The following is a 13128-nucleotide window of genomic DNA, read 5'->3' on the forward strand; positions in this document are numbered from 1 at the left end:
CTAAGTATTGGTAAAACATTTAGTGATGACATCTGCATGCTGCTTGCTACTGAAATTAAGTGTGTTTAGAGGAAAACTTGTTAAGTCAAAGGAAATTCATTTGGGTGAAGATACTAGTATTAGAAAGTTAGAATCTGCTAAGACTTACTTGACACTTTCACATAATGTGACAGGTATAATCTTCTGGAGAAGGGTACCAAGTGCCAAAAATCGGTTAAGAAATTACATTTCTTTCATGTGACTAGTTGATGATTAATTATGAAATTATTAAATGAATAACAAATCAAATGAAGCAGCAGTAAAGAAAAGAATTCTTCAATAATATTATGGGGCACAAAATTGAAATTAAAAACTGAATTCAACTCCACAAATAAAATTACGACTAAAGGTCACTGACAGGTCCTGTAATTACATAAAGTTTCAGTATGGAAAACTGGACCCATCAAAATATTTTATCTGCAGACTATAAGAAACAAAAACTGCTTAACATGTTTGGTGCTGTACACCCCAGGGCTAACATCAACAGACAGTATGTGACACACAAGGAAGGAGGATGTCTGAGACAAATACAAGCAGTATGTTATAATGCTACAGTTGGATTTGGGAAGAAATGTGTCTCAGCATCTGAATGAAACACTACTATTTCAAATAATACAATTTGAGACTGCAGATGGAAACAGAGGAATTATTGCCCTGGATAAGACAGTTACAAGACAGTTCTCTCAGAATGCTTAAGATACCGATACTGACTCCTCCCTGCAAAACAATCAAAACTTGGACTCAGGACAAGCTAAAACAATCATGGAGAGAGTGCCCAAACCAAATGTAAAACTGGAAGTACCCAAAAATGTATGTTCTGTTGTAAATAATAATTTATAATAATAATAATAATAAATTAAATCCTATTTTTCTAGAACAGAAAAGCAAGAAAACAGTGCATTAAAAAGCTAAAAGCATGCCTAATAGCAATAAGGTAAGAAGATTAGAATTCAACAGCCCTTTGACAGCAAGGTTAGTTGGAACACAAGCTCTGACTGTTATATCAGCATTTGTCCTGAGCAGTATAGCAAGACCACAGAACATTTATATTGGCTTGAACAGATGGGAACTGAATAACAGTCGTCCTAAATTTAAGGCCAGTGTCTTAAGTACCCTTCAGCTCACTTTTTCAGTAAGACTATGGAATGCATAACAACTGTGAGTGTGCACAGCAGAAGCATCATAAAAATAAGCAGGGAAGAATATGACTGCTGTTATAGCAATTCAATATGCTTGTAATAGCCAAGTTGAATGATGATGCGTGTCTAAAAGAAGCTGCACGAACAATCAGCCACATCTTGATAAGATTTCAAAGTGGTGCAAAGTTTGGCAACTTGCTACGAATGTTCAAAAATGTAAAATTGCAAACTTCACAAAATGAAAAATACGTAGTACACTATGACTACAATATCAATGAGTCAAAGTTGGAATCGGTCAACTCATACAAATATCTGGGTGGAACACTATGCAGAAATACGAAATGGAACAATTGCATAGGCTCAGATGTGGGTAAATCTGGTGGTAGACTTCAGTTTATTGGTAGAATACTAGGGAAATGCATTCAGTCTACAAATTAGATAGCTTACAAATCACTTGTATGATCTATCCTATAGTACCGCTCAAGTGTGTGGGACCTGTACCAAATAACACTAACAGGGGATACCTAATATATACACAGAAAGACAGCACAAATAGTCACAGCTTTGTTTGACCCATGGGAGAGTGTCACAGAGGTGCTGCAGAAACTGAACTGACAGACTCTGAAGATACACACAAACTATCTTGAGAAAGCACATTTACAAAGTTTCAAGAATTGGCTTTAAATAATGACTGGCAGTATACTACAGCCCCTTTATGTATTCCTCCTGTTGGGATTGTGAACATGAGATTACAATAAATACAGCATGCACAGAGGCATTTAAACATTCTTCCTTTGCTTCATGTGTGAATGGAAAGAGAAAAGTTCCAATAACTGGTACAATAGGACACACGCTCTGCCATGAACTTCAGTCATTTGCAGAAGAGAGATGCAGACATAGGTGAGAGTGAGATGTGGATGTTTTGGGGCTTGGGACCTTACCTCTTCACTCTGCATATTGTCCACGTATTGTGGGTAGGGACAACATGTGAAAGTGAGGTTTATGTCAGTTCTGTATTAACAGCTCCATAATGCAAGGCTCTGGAAATGTACGATGAAGGGGAGGGAGGGGAAAGGTTCAGCATTTCAGAAGATGAAACTGACAAATGTCCTCTTTATCCCAACAATTATTATTCTAAAGACGTTTACTTCTTAGCAGTGTCCAGGGACACTATTAGGCTACTGAAAAATGGATGCTGCACACAATGACAATGTGTGCACTTTATCCAGAGACACAACACTTTATGTACTGTTACACTGAGTGTATGAGACTTGACAGTGCACAGAACTGGGTAATTCAGTTCCTCAATAATGGTTACCATGTGCCACCAAGTGGCAGGTGTGCTTAGTGCACCAGATTTCAACATAAATAAAACCAATTTGCAGATAACAATCAGAGCATCTGCCTTCACACAATGACTACAGACAATGGTCACAAATAAACATAAATAATGTTGTTCTCGAGATAAAGTGCAATGTACATATTTCAGTTCCTTCGTTATCAGTCTGCTGGTTTCAACATATGAGCAATCTTGACTATCACCTAATCAGCATTTCAGAACTCAGGAGGTAGCAAATGGAACTCAATTCTGCAGCACATATTTGGTTTGACTAATGCTCTGTCTTGCCCCATATCTCATCATTTCAGCCACTTTATTTTCAACCAACTACTCTTCAACAACATTTTGTAGACTTTGTACCAGATCAAACTTTGCTGTTGCCTTCTTTTATTTAAGTTTTTTCACTCCCACTTGAAAAGCTTTCTTAAGGACCCATCATAAATGATTTTTTTTTCTTTTAGTACAAACACACTTTTTTTCTTCTTACTACCCTATTTTCTTCAAACGCCAGGTACTTCATACACTGAAGATAAAAATTTCTTATTTTTTTGCTCACTAATAGCTTTGGTGTATTATTTGCTAGAAGATAAAAATTTTTACATCCTTAACGAGTCAACAGTGAATCTCAAGAAATTACTCAACACAACATAGGACCAAAGTTTTAATTATTTACATGTATATCAATTTCATTCCTGATATGGTAGTTACAACTAACCAGCAAGATGTTCAAATAACTTACAGGTTTGCTGCCGGGTGACATCGTCGAATACCGCCGATATTTTGACAGGAGCACACCCTGCCATTCTGAAGGCACGAATGCAAGGAAGAAGAAATGTGCAAGGAAATTTAATACCTCGGTTCACAGAGGAGAAACAAGGAAGATACCACACACAGAACAAGTGTCAACACAAACAAAGATAACCAACATCAGAATTATCGATAGTTACTATTAATCAACAGGTGAGGTAGCACTAATTCTGTCCCTCTGTTTTTTGATGAGAGACAGAGCCGGATTCCAAGCAGCATTTAAACAAAATCCACCATCTCTGTTAATAAGGTTGCTTTATAGTCTGATTTCAACAGCTTCCTTAATAACACTATTCCAATAGCTGGACGTGCAAGCCAGAATCTCCGTGTTGTTGTATTCTATAGGATGACCGGTGTTAAGGCAATGTTCTGCAATAGCGGATTTGCTCGGCTGTTGTAAGCATGTGTGACGCTTATGTTCAATACACCAGTCTTCCACAGTCCTGATTGTCTGCCCAATATATGACATGCCACAACTGCAAGGAATAAGATAGACCCCAGCCTTACGCAAACCAAGATCATCTTTTACGGACGCCAACAGGGCCTTAATCTTAGAAGATGGTCGAAAAACACATTTCACATCATATTTCCACAAAATACGGCCAATCCTGTTGGAAATGCTTCCTGCGTAAGGCAAAAAGGCCGTAGACTTAGGTGCCACTTCGTTGATATCGTCACTCACTCGTTGTACAGAAGGCTGATAGCCCAACATACGTTTGATCTGCCTCTCACTATAACCATTCTGACGAAACGTGGCTTTATGATGTGGTAGCTCAGCTGCCAAACTTTCAGGGTCTGAGATAACGTGGGCCCTGTGAACCAAGGTGTGAAGTACTCCTTCACGCTGAGCTGGATGGTGACAACTATCAGCTCGCAGATACAAGTCAGTGTGGGTAGGCTTCCTATAAACAGAATGTCCCAACGTACTATCAGTCTTCCTTTTGACCAACACATCAAGGAAAGGAAGGCATCCATTCCTTTCCACCTCCATAGTGAACTGGATATTCGGGTAGATTGAATTCAGGTGCTCCAAAAACCTGGTTTAAATTCTCACTACCATGAGGCCAAACAACAAAAGTATTGTCTACATATCTGAAAAAAAAAAAAAAACGCAGGTTTAAAGGTTGCTGACTCCAATGCACGTTCCTCAAAGTCCTCCATAAACAAATTGGCCAGAATAGGTGACAATGGGCTTCCCATTGCAAATCCATCAGTCTGTTCGTAATACTGACCATTGAATAAAAACTAAGTGGAAGTCAGCACATGTCTAAACAAATTTATTAACTCGACCTAAACTTAACCTCAATTAGCTGCAATGAATCAGACACAGGAAAGCAAGTGAAAAAAGAAACCAAATCAAAACTGACTAAAATATCAGAGTCATTCAAACGCAATTCTGCAATCGACGTAAGAAATCTGCAGAGTTCGTAATGTGGTGGTCACACCTACCTACTAGTGGGCTCAACAAACTAGCAAGATGCTTAGCTACATGATATGTCATAGCACCAATATTAGAAACAATCGGCCTCAAGGGGACAGCCTCTTTATGGACCTTAGGGAGGCCATATAATCTAGGTGGTACAGCACAGTAAGAATTAAGACTCTTGATTAAGGCCCTGTTGGCGTCCGTAAAATATGATCTTGGTTTGCATAAGGCAGGGATCTATCGTATTCCTTGCAGTTGTGGCATGTCATATATTGGGCAGACAATCGGGACTGTGGAAGACCGGTGTATTGAACATAAGCGTCACACACGCTTACAACAGCCGAGCAAATCCGCTATTGCAGAACATTGCCTTAACACCGGTCATCCTATGGAATACAACAACACGGAGATTCTGGCTTGCACGTCCAGCTATTGAGATAGTGTTATTAAGGAAGCTGTTGAAATCAAACTATCAAGCAACCTTATTAACAGAGATGGTGGATTTTGTTTAAATGCTGCTTGGAATCCGGCTCTGTCTCTCATCAAAAAACAGAGGGACAGAATTAGTGCTACCTCACCTGTTGATTAATAGTAACTATCGATAATTCTGATGTTGGTTATCTTCGTTTGTGTTGACACTTGTTCTGAGTGTGGTATCTTCCTCGTTTCTCCTCTGTGAACTGAGGTATTAAATTTCCTTGCACATTTCTTCCTCCTTGCATTTGTGCCTTGAGAATGGCAGGGTGTGCTCCTGTCAAAATATCGGCGGTGTTCGACAACGTCACCTGGCAGCAAACCCAAAAGTTATTTGAACATTCAATTCGCCAGGAAAAATTAAGGTCTCACAAGCAGCAATATTCCTACCACCACCAAGAATGTCAGAATAAATCTTTCACTACACATTTTCAATATGGAAGAAACCAACTAGTCTTAATGGCTATGGCACACCCAGCAAGTAGGCAGTAGCAACACACCCCCCCCCCCCCCCATCCTCCTCCTCCACCCCCCTCCAAATATATATAAAAATAAAGGGAAACATTCCATGTGGGAAAAATATATCTAAAAACAAATATGATGTAACTTACCAAACGAAAGCGTTGGTATGTTGATAGAGAAACAAACACAAACACACACACAAAATTCAAGCTTTCGCAACCCACGGTTGCTTCATCACGAAAGAGGGAAGGAGAGGGAGAGACGAAAGGATGTGGGTTTTAAGGGAGAGGGTAAGGAGTCATTCCAATCCCGGGAGCAGAAAGACTTACCTTAGGGGTAAAAAAGGACAGGTACACACTCACACACACAAACATATCCATCTGCAAATATACAGGCATAAGCAGACATACGTAAAGGCAAAGAGTTTGGGCAGAGATGTCAGTCGAGGCGGAAGTACAGAGGCAAAGATGTTGTTGAATGACAGGTGAGGTATGAGCGGCGGCAACTTGAAATTAGCAGAGGTTGAGGCCTGGTGGGTAACGGGAAGAGAGGATATATTGAAGGGCAAGTTCCTATCTCCAGTGTTCTGATAGGTTGGTGTTAGTGGGAAGTATCCAGATAACCCGGACGATGTAACACTGTGCCAAGATCTCGTGGCCGTGCACCAAGGCATGTTTAGCCACAGGGTGATCCTCATTACCAACAAACACTGTCTGCCTGTGTCCATTCATGCGAATGGACAGTTTCTTGCTGGTCATTCCCACATAGAAAGCTTCACAGTGTAGGTAGATCAGTTGGTAAATCACGTGGGTGCTTTCACACGTGGCTCTGCCTTTGATTGTCTACACCTTCCGGGTTACAGGACCAACTCACTCACCCTCCACAACCGTTCCAGCAAACCTCAACCTCCTCTCACTGTACACAGACCCAGTCTCTCCCATCTACTCAATCTCCCACTTCCAGCTCCACTCCCCCCAAAACCTCAAAATTCTAATCAACACAATCTGGAGCCACAACACCCTAATTCAGTAGTTAACCTTTCCTCCAAACCTATCTCCCAATCCAAAACCTCTGGCCTATCCAAAGGCCTCACCTTCAGCCCCACTCCCAGATTCAACCAAACAGCCCTCGTCAAAGATTTACTGTCCTACACTCGTACTCTCTGCTGGAAATATCACTTTGCCACGAAGAAAAATGATCCTAATCCTACTCCTAATGATCCAACTCCCCAAGACACTATCCAAATTCAACCCTGCCTGGAACAGTTCCGTCCTCTGTCACCCACCTCCTCTTCCTCAAAATCACCCTCTCCAAACCTTCCAGGAATTTCTCACTCCCAGCCTTGCCTCTCAATCCTTCTTGAAAAACCTTAATCCTACTCCCAACATCACCACAGCTGAAGCCCAGGCTATCCATGATCTGAAGGCTGACCGATCCATCGTCATTCTTCCGGTGGACAAGGGTTCCACGACCGTGGTACTTGATCGTCGGGAGTATGTGGCTGAGGGACTGTGTCAGCTTTCAGACAACACTACATACAAAGTTTGCCAAGGTAATCCCATTCCTGATGTCCAGGCGGAGCTTCAAGGAATCCTCAGAACCTTAGGCCCCCTACAAAACCTTTCACCTGACTCCATCAACCTCCTGACCCCACCGACACCCCGCACCCCTACCTTCTACCTACTTCCTAAAATTCACAAACACAATCATCCCGGCCGCCCCATTGTAGCTGGTTACCAAGCCCCCACAGAACGTATCTCTGCCTACATAGATCAACACCTTCAACCCATAACATGCAGTCTCCCATCCTCCATCAAAGACACAACCACTTTCTCGTACACTTGGAATCCTTACCCAATCTGTTACACCCCCCCCCCCCCCTCACCGAAGTTTGGTACAGATTTATTGATGACATCTTCATGATCTGGACTCACAGTGAAGAAGGACTCCAGAATTTCCTTTCCAACCTCAGCTCCATTGGTTCCATCAGATTCACCTGGTCCTACTCCAAATCTCATGCCACTTTCCTTGACGGTGACCTCCATCTGTCCAATGGCCAGCTTCACACATCCGTCCACATCAAACCCACCAACAAGCAACAGTACCTCCATTATGACAGCTGCCGCCCATTCCATATCAAACGGTCCCTTCCCTACAGCCTAGGTCTTCGTGGCAAACGAATCTGCTCCAGTCTTGAATCCCTGAACCATTACACCAACAACCTGAAAACAGCTTTCTCATCCCGCAACTACCCTCCTGACATAGTACAGAAGCAAATAAGCAGAGCCACTTCCCCATTTCCTCAAACCCAGAACCTCCCACAAAAGAACCCCGAAAGTGCCCCACTTGTGACAGGATACTTTCCGGGACTGGATCAGACTCTGAATGTGGCTCTCCAGCAGGGATACGACTTCCTCGAATCCTGCCCTGAAATGAGATCCATCTTTCATTAAATCCTCCCCACTCCAGCAAGAGTGTCTTTCCGCCATCCACCTAACCTTCGTAACCTCTTGGTTCATCCCTATGAAATCCCCAAACCACCTTCCCTACCCTCTGGCTCCTACCCTTGCAACCGCCCCCGATGTAAAATCTGTCCCACCACCACCTACTCCAGTCCTGTAACCCGGAAGGTGTAGACGATCAAAGGCAGAGCCACATGTGAAAGCACCCACGTGATTTACCAACTGATCTGCCTACACTGTGAAGCTTTCTATGTGGGAATGACCAGCAAGAAACTGTCCATTCGCATGAATGGACACAGGCAGACAGTGTTTGTTGGTAATGACGATCACCCTGTGGCTAAACATGCCTTGGTGCACGGCCACCACATCTTGGCACAGTGTTACATCGTCCGGGTTATCTGGATACTTCCCACTAACACCAACCTATCAGAACTCCGGAGATGGGAACTTGCCCTTCAATATATCCTCTCTTCCCATTACCCACCAGGCCCAAACTCTTTGCCTTTACATATGTCTGCTTATGTCTGTATATGTGCGGATGGATATGTTTGTGTGTGCGCGAGTGTATACCTGTCCTTTTTTCCCCCCAAAGGTAAATCTTTCCGCTCCCGGGATTGGAATGACTCCTTACCCTCTCCCTTAAAACCCACATCCTTTCGTCTTTCCCTCTCCTTCCCTCTTTCCTGATGAAGCAACCGTGGGTTGCGAAAGCTTGAATTTTGTGTGTGTGTTTGTGTTTGTTGGTGTCTCAATCAACATACCAACGCTTTCGTTTGGTAAGTTATGTTCTAAAATATCAAAATTGCATCCTGTCTCAGTTTGAACAAAGCCAGAACATATACTGACTAACAACAAGACTAACCAGAAACAGTTGTTATGACATTTCAAAACTATTTGATGATTTGCCATTATTCTCCAAGGAACTGAAAATGAGGAATGGCATTGGTTTCTAGAAGCTTCCAGTAGCACTGTACTTTAAATTCACAATGTTTCTTCACATTGCCAGCCAATGTAAAAAAATACTAAAATAAATGTAAATATAGAATGTCTTAATTTTTATCTGAATGTTTTCAGCCTGTCAGTAAAATAATATGCACAAATGTGATACAAACTATACCCTGTCAGTTAAGCACATTGTACCTTAAGTGGTACAATCAGAATATTTGGCGGGTGATAAACACAACTATTCAAACAATGGAAAATCCAGGATGGATTGCAACAATATTATGAAAAGGATAGTTGCTGCTCAACCCCCCCCCCCCTCCCCCCCCCCCCCCCCCCACACACACACACATTTTCGACAGTTGTGCCTGTCTGCAACGCAGCATCTCTGCTATATGTTGAGAAAAATAACTATTCATTAGTTCTGAGTTTTATTTTGTACTAAATTGTGTTTTGTTTTTATTGTTTTTACTTTAATTTTCAGTAAAATGCTCATGGTTTGAAGTAATACACAAGAAACATTTTATTACATTAATGCAGACACAAAAAACACAGAAAACATGTACCGAAAAAACACAGATAAAAACTTTCAGAGAACTGACAGCAAAGAACATATTTATCAGCAGAGGCACAGATTCTCATTTACAACACTCCTGCTAGAATCAAGGCCCATAAAAACTTCATACTATTCCACATTTCTTAATCATTTGATGATGTACTCTTGAGAATGACTCAGTCAAAATAAGCATCTGTTCCATCAGGATTTGTTGTACTATAACTCGAGCTGCATCTATTTTCTCTCTAATAAAATGGTATCTGATATTGTATATGTTTTTCCTTCCACTGCATGTTTATTGACACAATACTGTTTATTTCGGCATTTTTTTAAAACCTTTGTAGCCAGAGTGTCTCTTGACAAGTCAATGGCGGGGCCAGTATTCAGCTTCAGAAATTGATAAGAGCTACCGTCGGCCATCTCTTCCTGCTCTAGGAAATTACAGTTCCTTGCGATTTAAACAGAAAACCAGGCACTGCCCTCCTGTCCGCTATGTCTCCTGCCCAGCCTGCATCACTGAACGCAGAGACACTGTAGTTCTCTTTCTTAGAGAACTGCAGATTCAAGTTCTCAGTCCCTTTCAAGTATCTCAAAATTCTTTTAGCTGCCTGGCAATGAACTATATCTGGACCACTGCTGAATCAACTTACAGCTGAGATTGCATATGCATACATCAAACAGCTTTTCTGTAGGGAACTTTTACCATGGCTGTTCTCTCTCCATCTATCTTAGACCTCCTATCATGTGTGAGTACTCCCTTATTGTCTACAGGTGTCAACACTGGAGTGCAATCCTTTGTGTTGTGTTTATTAAGCATTTTTTCTACATAATGAACCTGATCAATACATAATGATCTCTTGTGATTCTTATGCCCAAGCAATTTGACACTCTTCTAGCCCCTTCACTACAAATTGTTCTTCAGGTTTCTTTTTGAAGCTATCCCTCTCTTGTTGCTTATTGCTGAAAATAAAAATATCAACATAAATTATAACAATTAGTATGTTATTTATTTCATTCTTCTGATAAATGCAAGTTCAAGTTCAAAGGTGCTCCACTTGACTGAATATGCCACTTATTATTACCTTGTTTTGATTCATAAACTGCGTTCGTAAGCCTCAGGATCCATTTTTCCTTAACATATCAAGTATCAAAGTCAATCTCTGGGATTTTGACATAAATGCAATCTTTCGAATTGAACTGTAGGAATGCTGTAACAATGTCTACATGATCTATGTCTAGGTCATATTTAGTAGTTAAACCAAACAGATTTATTAATGAATTGTGGCATATTACTGGGGTATATGTCTCTTCATAGTTTCAACCATTTGTTTGTGTACATCTTTTAACTACCATCCATGCTTTGTGTTTTAACTTGGACACACACAACTTCATAGGAAGTTCACAGTGCTGCTCTTTTGCAGTGCACTGTAGCAGATGACGACGCACGGCTAATGGGCGCAGCTTGGTATCTAAAAATGTGTCCTGTTTCACATATAAACAACCTGTACCTATTAGACACAGTGGATGTCCCTTGCTATGGTGTTCAACACAATAATCTGTTGCTGTCAGTCAATTGTTTGAAAAAGCAGTACTTCAGTGTCATAATAACTGTTTATGATTTCAAAATGGGTTCCAGTGCAAATCGGTAGGTCAGTGAATTCTTGAATATCAGATATGAAATATGCTTAGCAAGGGCTCTACTGAAGGAAATACATTTTGAATTCACATAATGGTTGAAGAGGGTTCTCACTGTGCCAATCAATAGTTTCAATGGCTTGGTTTGTAGTCAGCGAATGAGACACTATCTATCAGACTTTAACAGTGGGTAAAAAAAGCTCAGTATATGAGATATACTCTCATCATGTTCTTGATATGTGGTCTAAAAGCAATACTCCACATTGTTGGCTGGCAATCAAACATGATGACAAATTTCAACCTACAGATGAAGCAACCACTCCACATCAGGATCTTCCCTACTTACAAGGGAACATCCCCATCGCACCCCCCTCAGATTTAATTATAAGTTGGCACAACGGATAGGCCTTGAAAAACTGAACACAGATCAATCGAGAAAACAGGAAGAAGTTGTGTGGAACTATGAAAAAATAAGCAAAATATACAAACTGGGTCGTCCATGCGTAAGATAGGCAATATTAAGGGCAATCTGAGGCGAGGAGCTCCGTGGTCCCGTGATTAGCGTGAACAGCTGCGGAACGAGAGGTCCTTGGTTCAAATCTTCCCTCGACCGAAAATTTTAACTTTTTATTTTGAGTTTCTGTGAAAAACTCTTATGTTTTCATCACTTTTTTTGGAGTGATTATTACATCCACAAGAAAACCTAAATCGGACAAGGTAGAAGAAACTTTTCACCCATTCGCCAAGTGTACTAGTTAGGTGGGTCGACAACATATTCCTGTCATGTGACGCACATGCCGTCACCAGTGTCATATACAAAATATCAGACGTGTTTTCCTGTGGAGGAATCGGTTGACCTATGACCTTGCGATCAAATGTTTTTGGTTCCCATTGGAGAGGCACGTCCTTTCGTCTACTAATCGCACGGTTTTTCGGTGCGGTCGCAAAACATAGACACTAAACTTATTACAGTGAACAGAGACGTCAATGAACGAACGGACAGATCATAACTTTGCGAAAATATAGAAAGCAAAATTTTCAGTGGAGGGCAGATTTGAACCAAGGACCTCTCGTTCCGCAACTGCTCACGCTAACCACGGGACCACGGCGCTCCTCGCCTCAGATTGCCCTTAATATTGCCTATCTTACGCATGGACGACCCAGTTTGTATATTTTGCTTATTTTTTCATAGTTCCACACAACTTCTTCCTGTTTTCTTGATTGATCTGTGTTCAGTTTTTCAAGGCCTATCCATTGTGCCAACTTATAACTAAATCTGATGGGGGTGCGATGGGGATGTTTCCTTGTTAGTTAGTTAGTCCCTCACAAAACTAAACTAGACTGCTTGTCTTTAATTTTTTGAAAAGTCTTTGACATATTATACCATAACCATACGAAGTTACTGTCTTACACTTTCAGATGTTATTGTTGTGAAGATAATATGTTTTTTTTTTTTTCTCTTTTCTTTGAAAATGTTCCTTGCTATCTTCATTTAACATGAACAAGCATCAGATAACATACACTGTAGTAGTTTAGTTAAAGCACGACGAGAATCAAAACAATTATACCAACAGATGAACACTTATTAACAATCTGCACTGTTTCACGAGTAGCTAGAAACGCTCAAAAATTAACGTTTGTCTCACAAAGAGAAAAATTAGATAAAACAAAACAGTTTGTCTGCATACCTTTCATTATGGACTTCTCTGGAAGCTCACAATTTAAGTCTAACACTGACAAATGGTTTCTTTTGTTTATCGATTCCAAACAAATGCTAAGAGCAAGTCTATAGTCATGAAAGTTTAAGAGCAAGTCTACAGTCATGAATGTTAAACACACAGTGCACT

The 13128-nt window shown here is 40.8% G+C and overlaps 1 protein-coding gene across 1 annotated transcript in view; it reads right to left on the reverse strand.

Moving 5' to 3' along the window:
- LOC126175674 (regulator of telomere elongation helicase 1 homolog) overlaps positions 1-13128 on the reverse strand; it is a 100138-nt gene that overhangs the window by 41220 nt on the left and 45790 nt on the right. The window lies entirely within an intron of this gene.

Source organism: Schistocerca cancellata, chromosome 3, assembly GCF_023864275.1.
Source record: "Schistocerca cancellata isolate TAMUIC-IGC-003103 chromosome 3, iqSchCanc2.1, whole genome shotgun sequence".
NCBI lineage: Eukaryota > Metazoa > Arthropoda > Insecta > Orthoptera > Acrididae > Schistocerca > Schistocerca cancellata.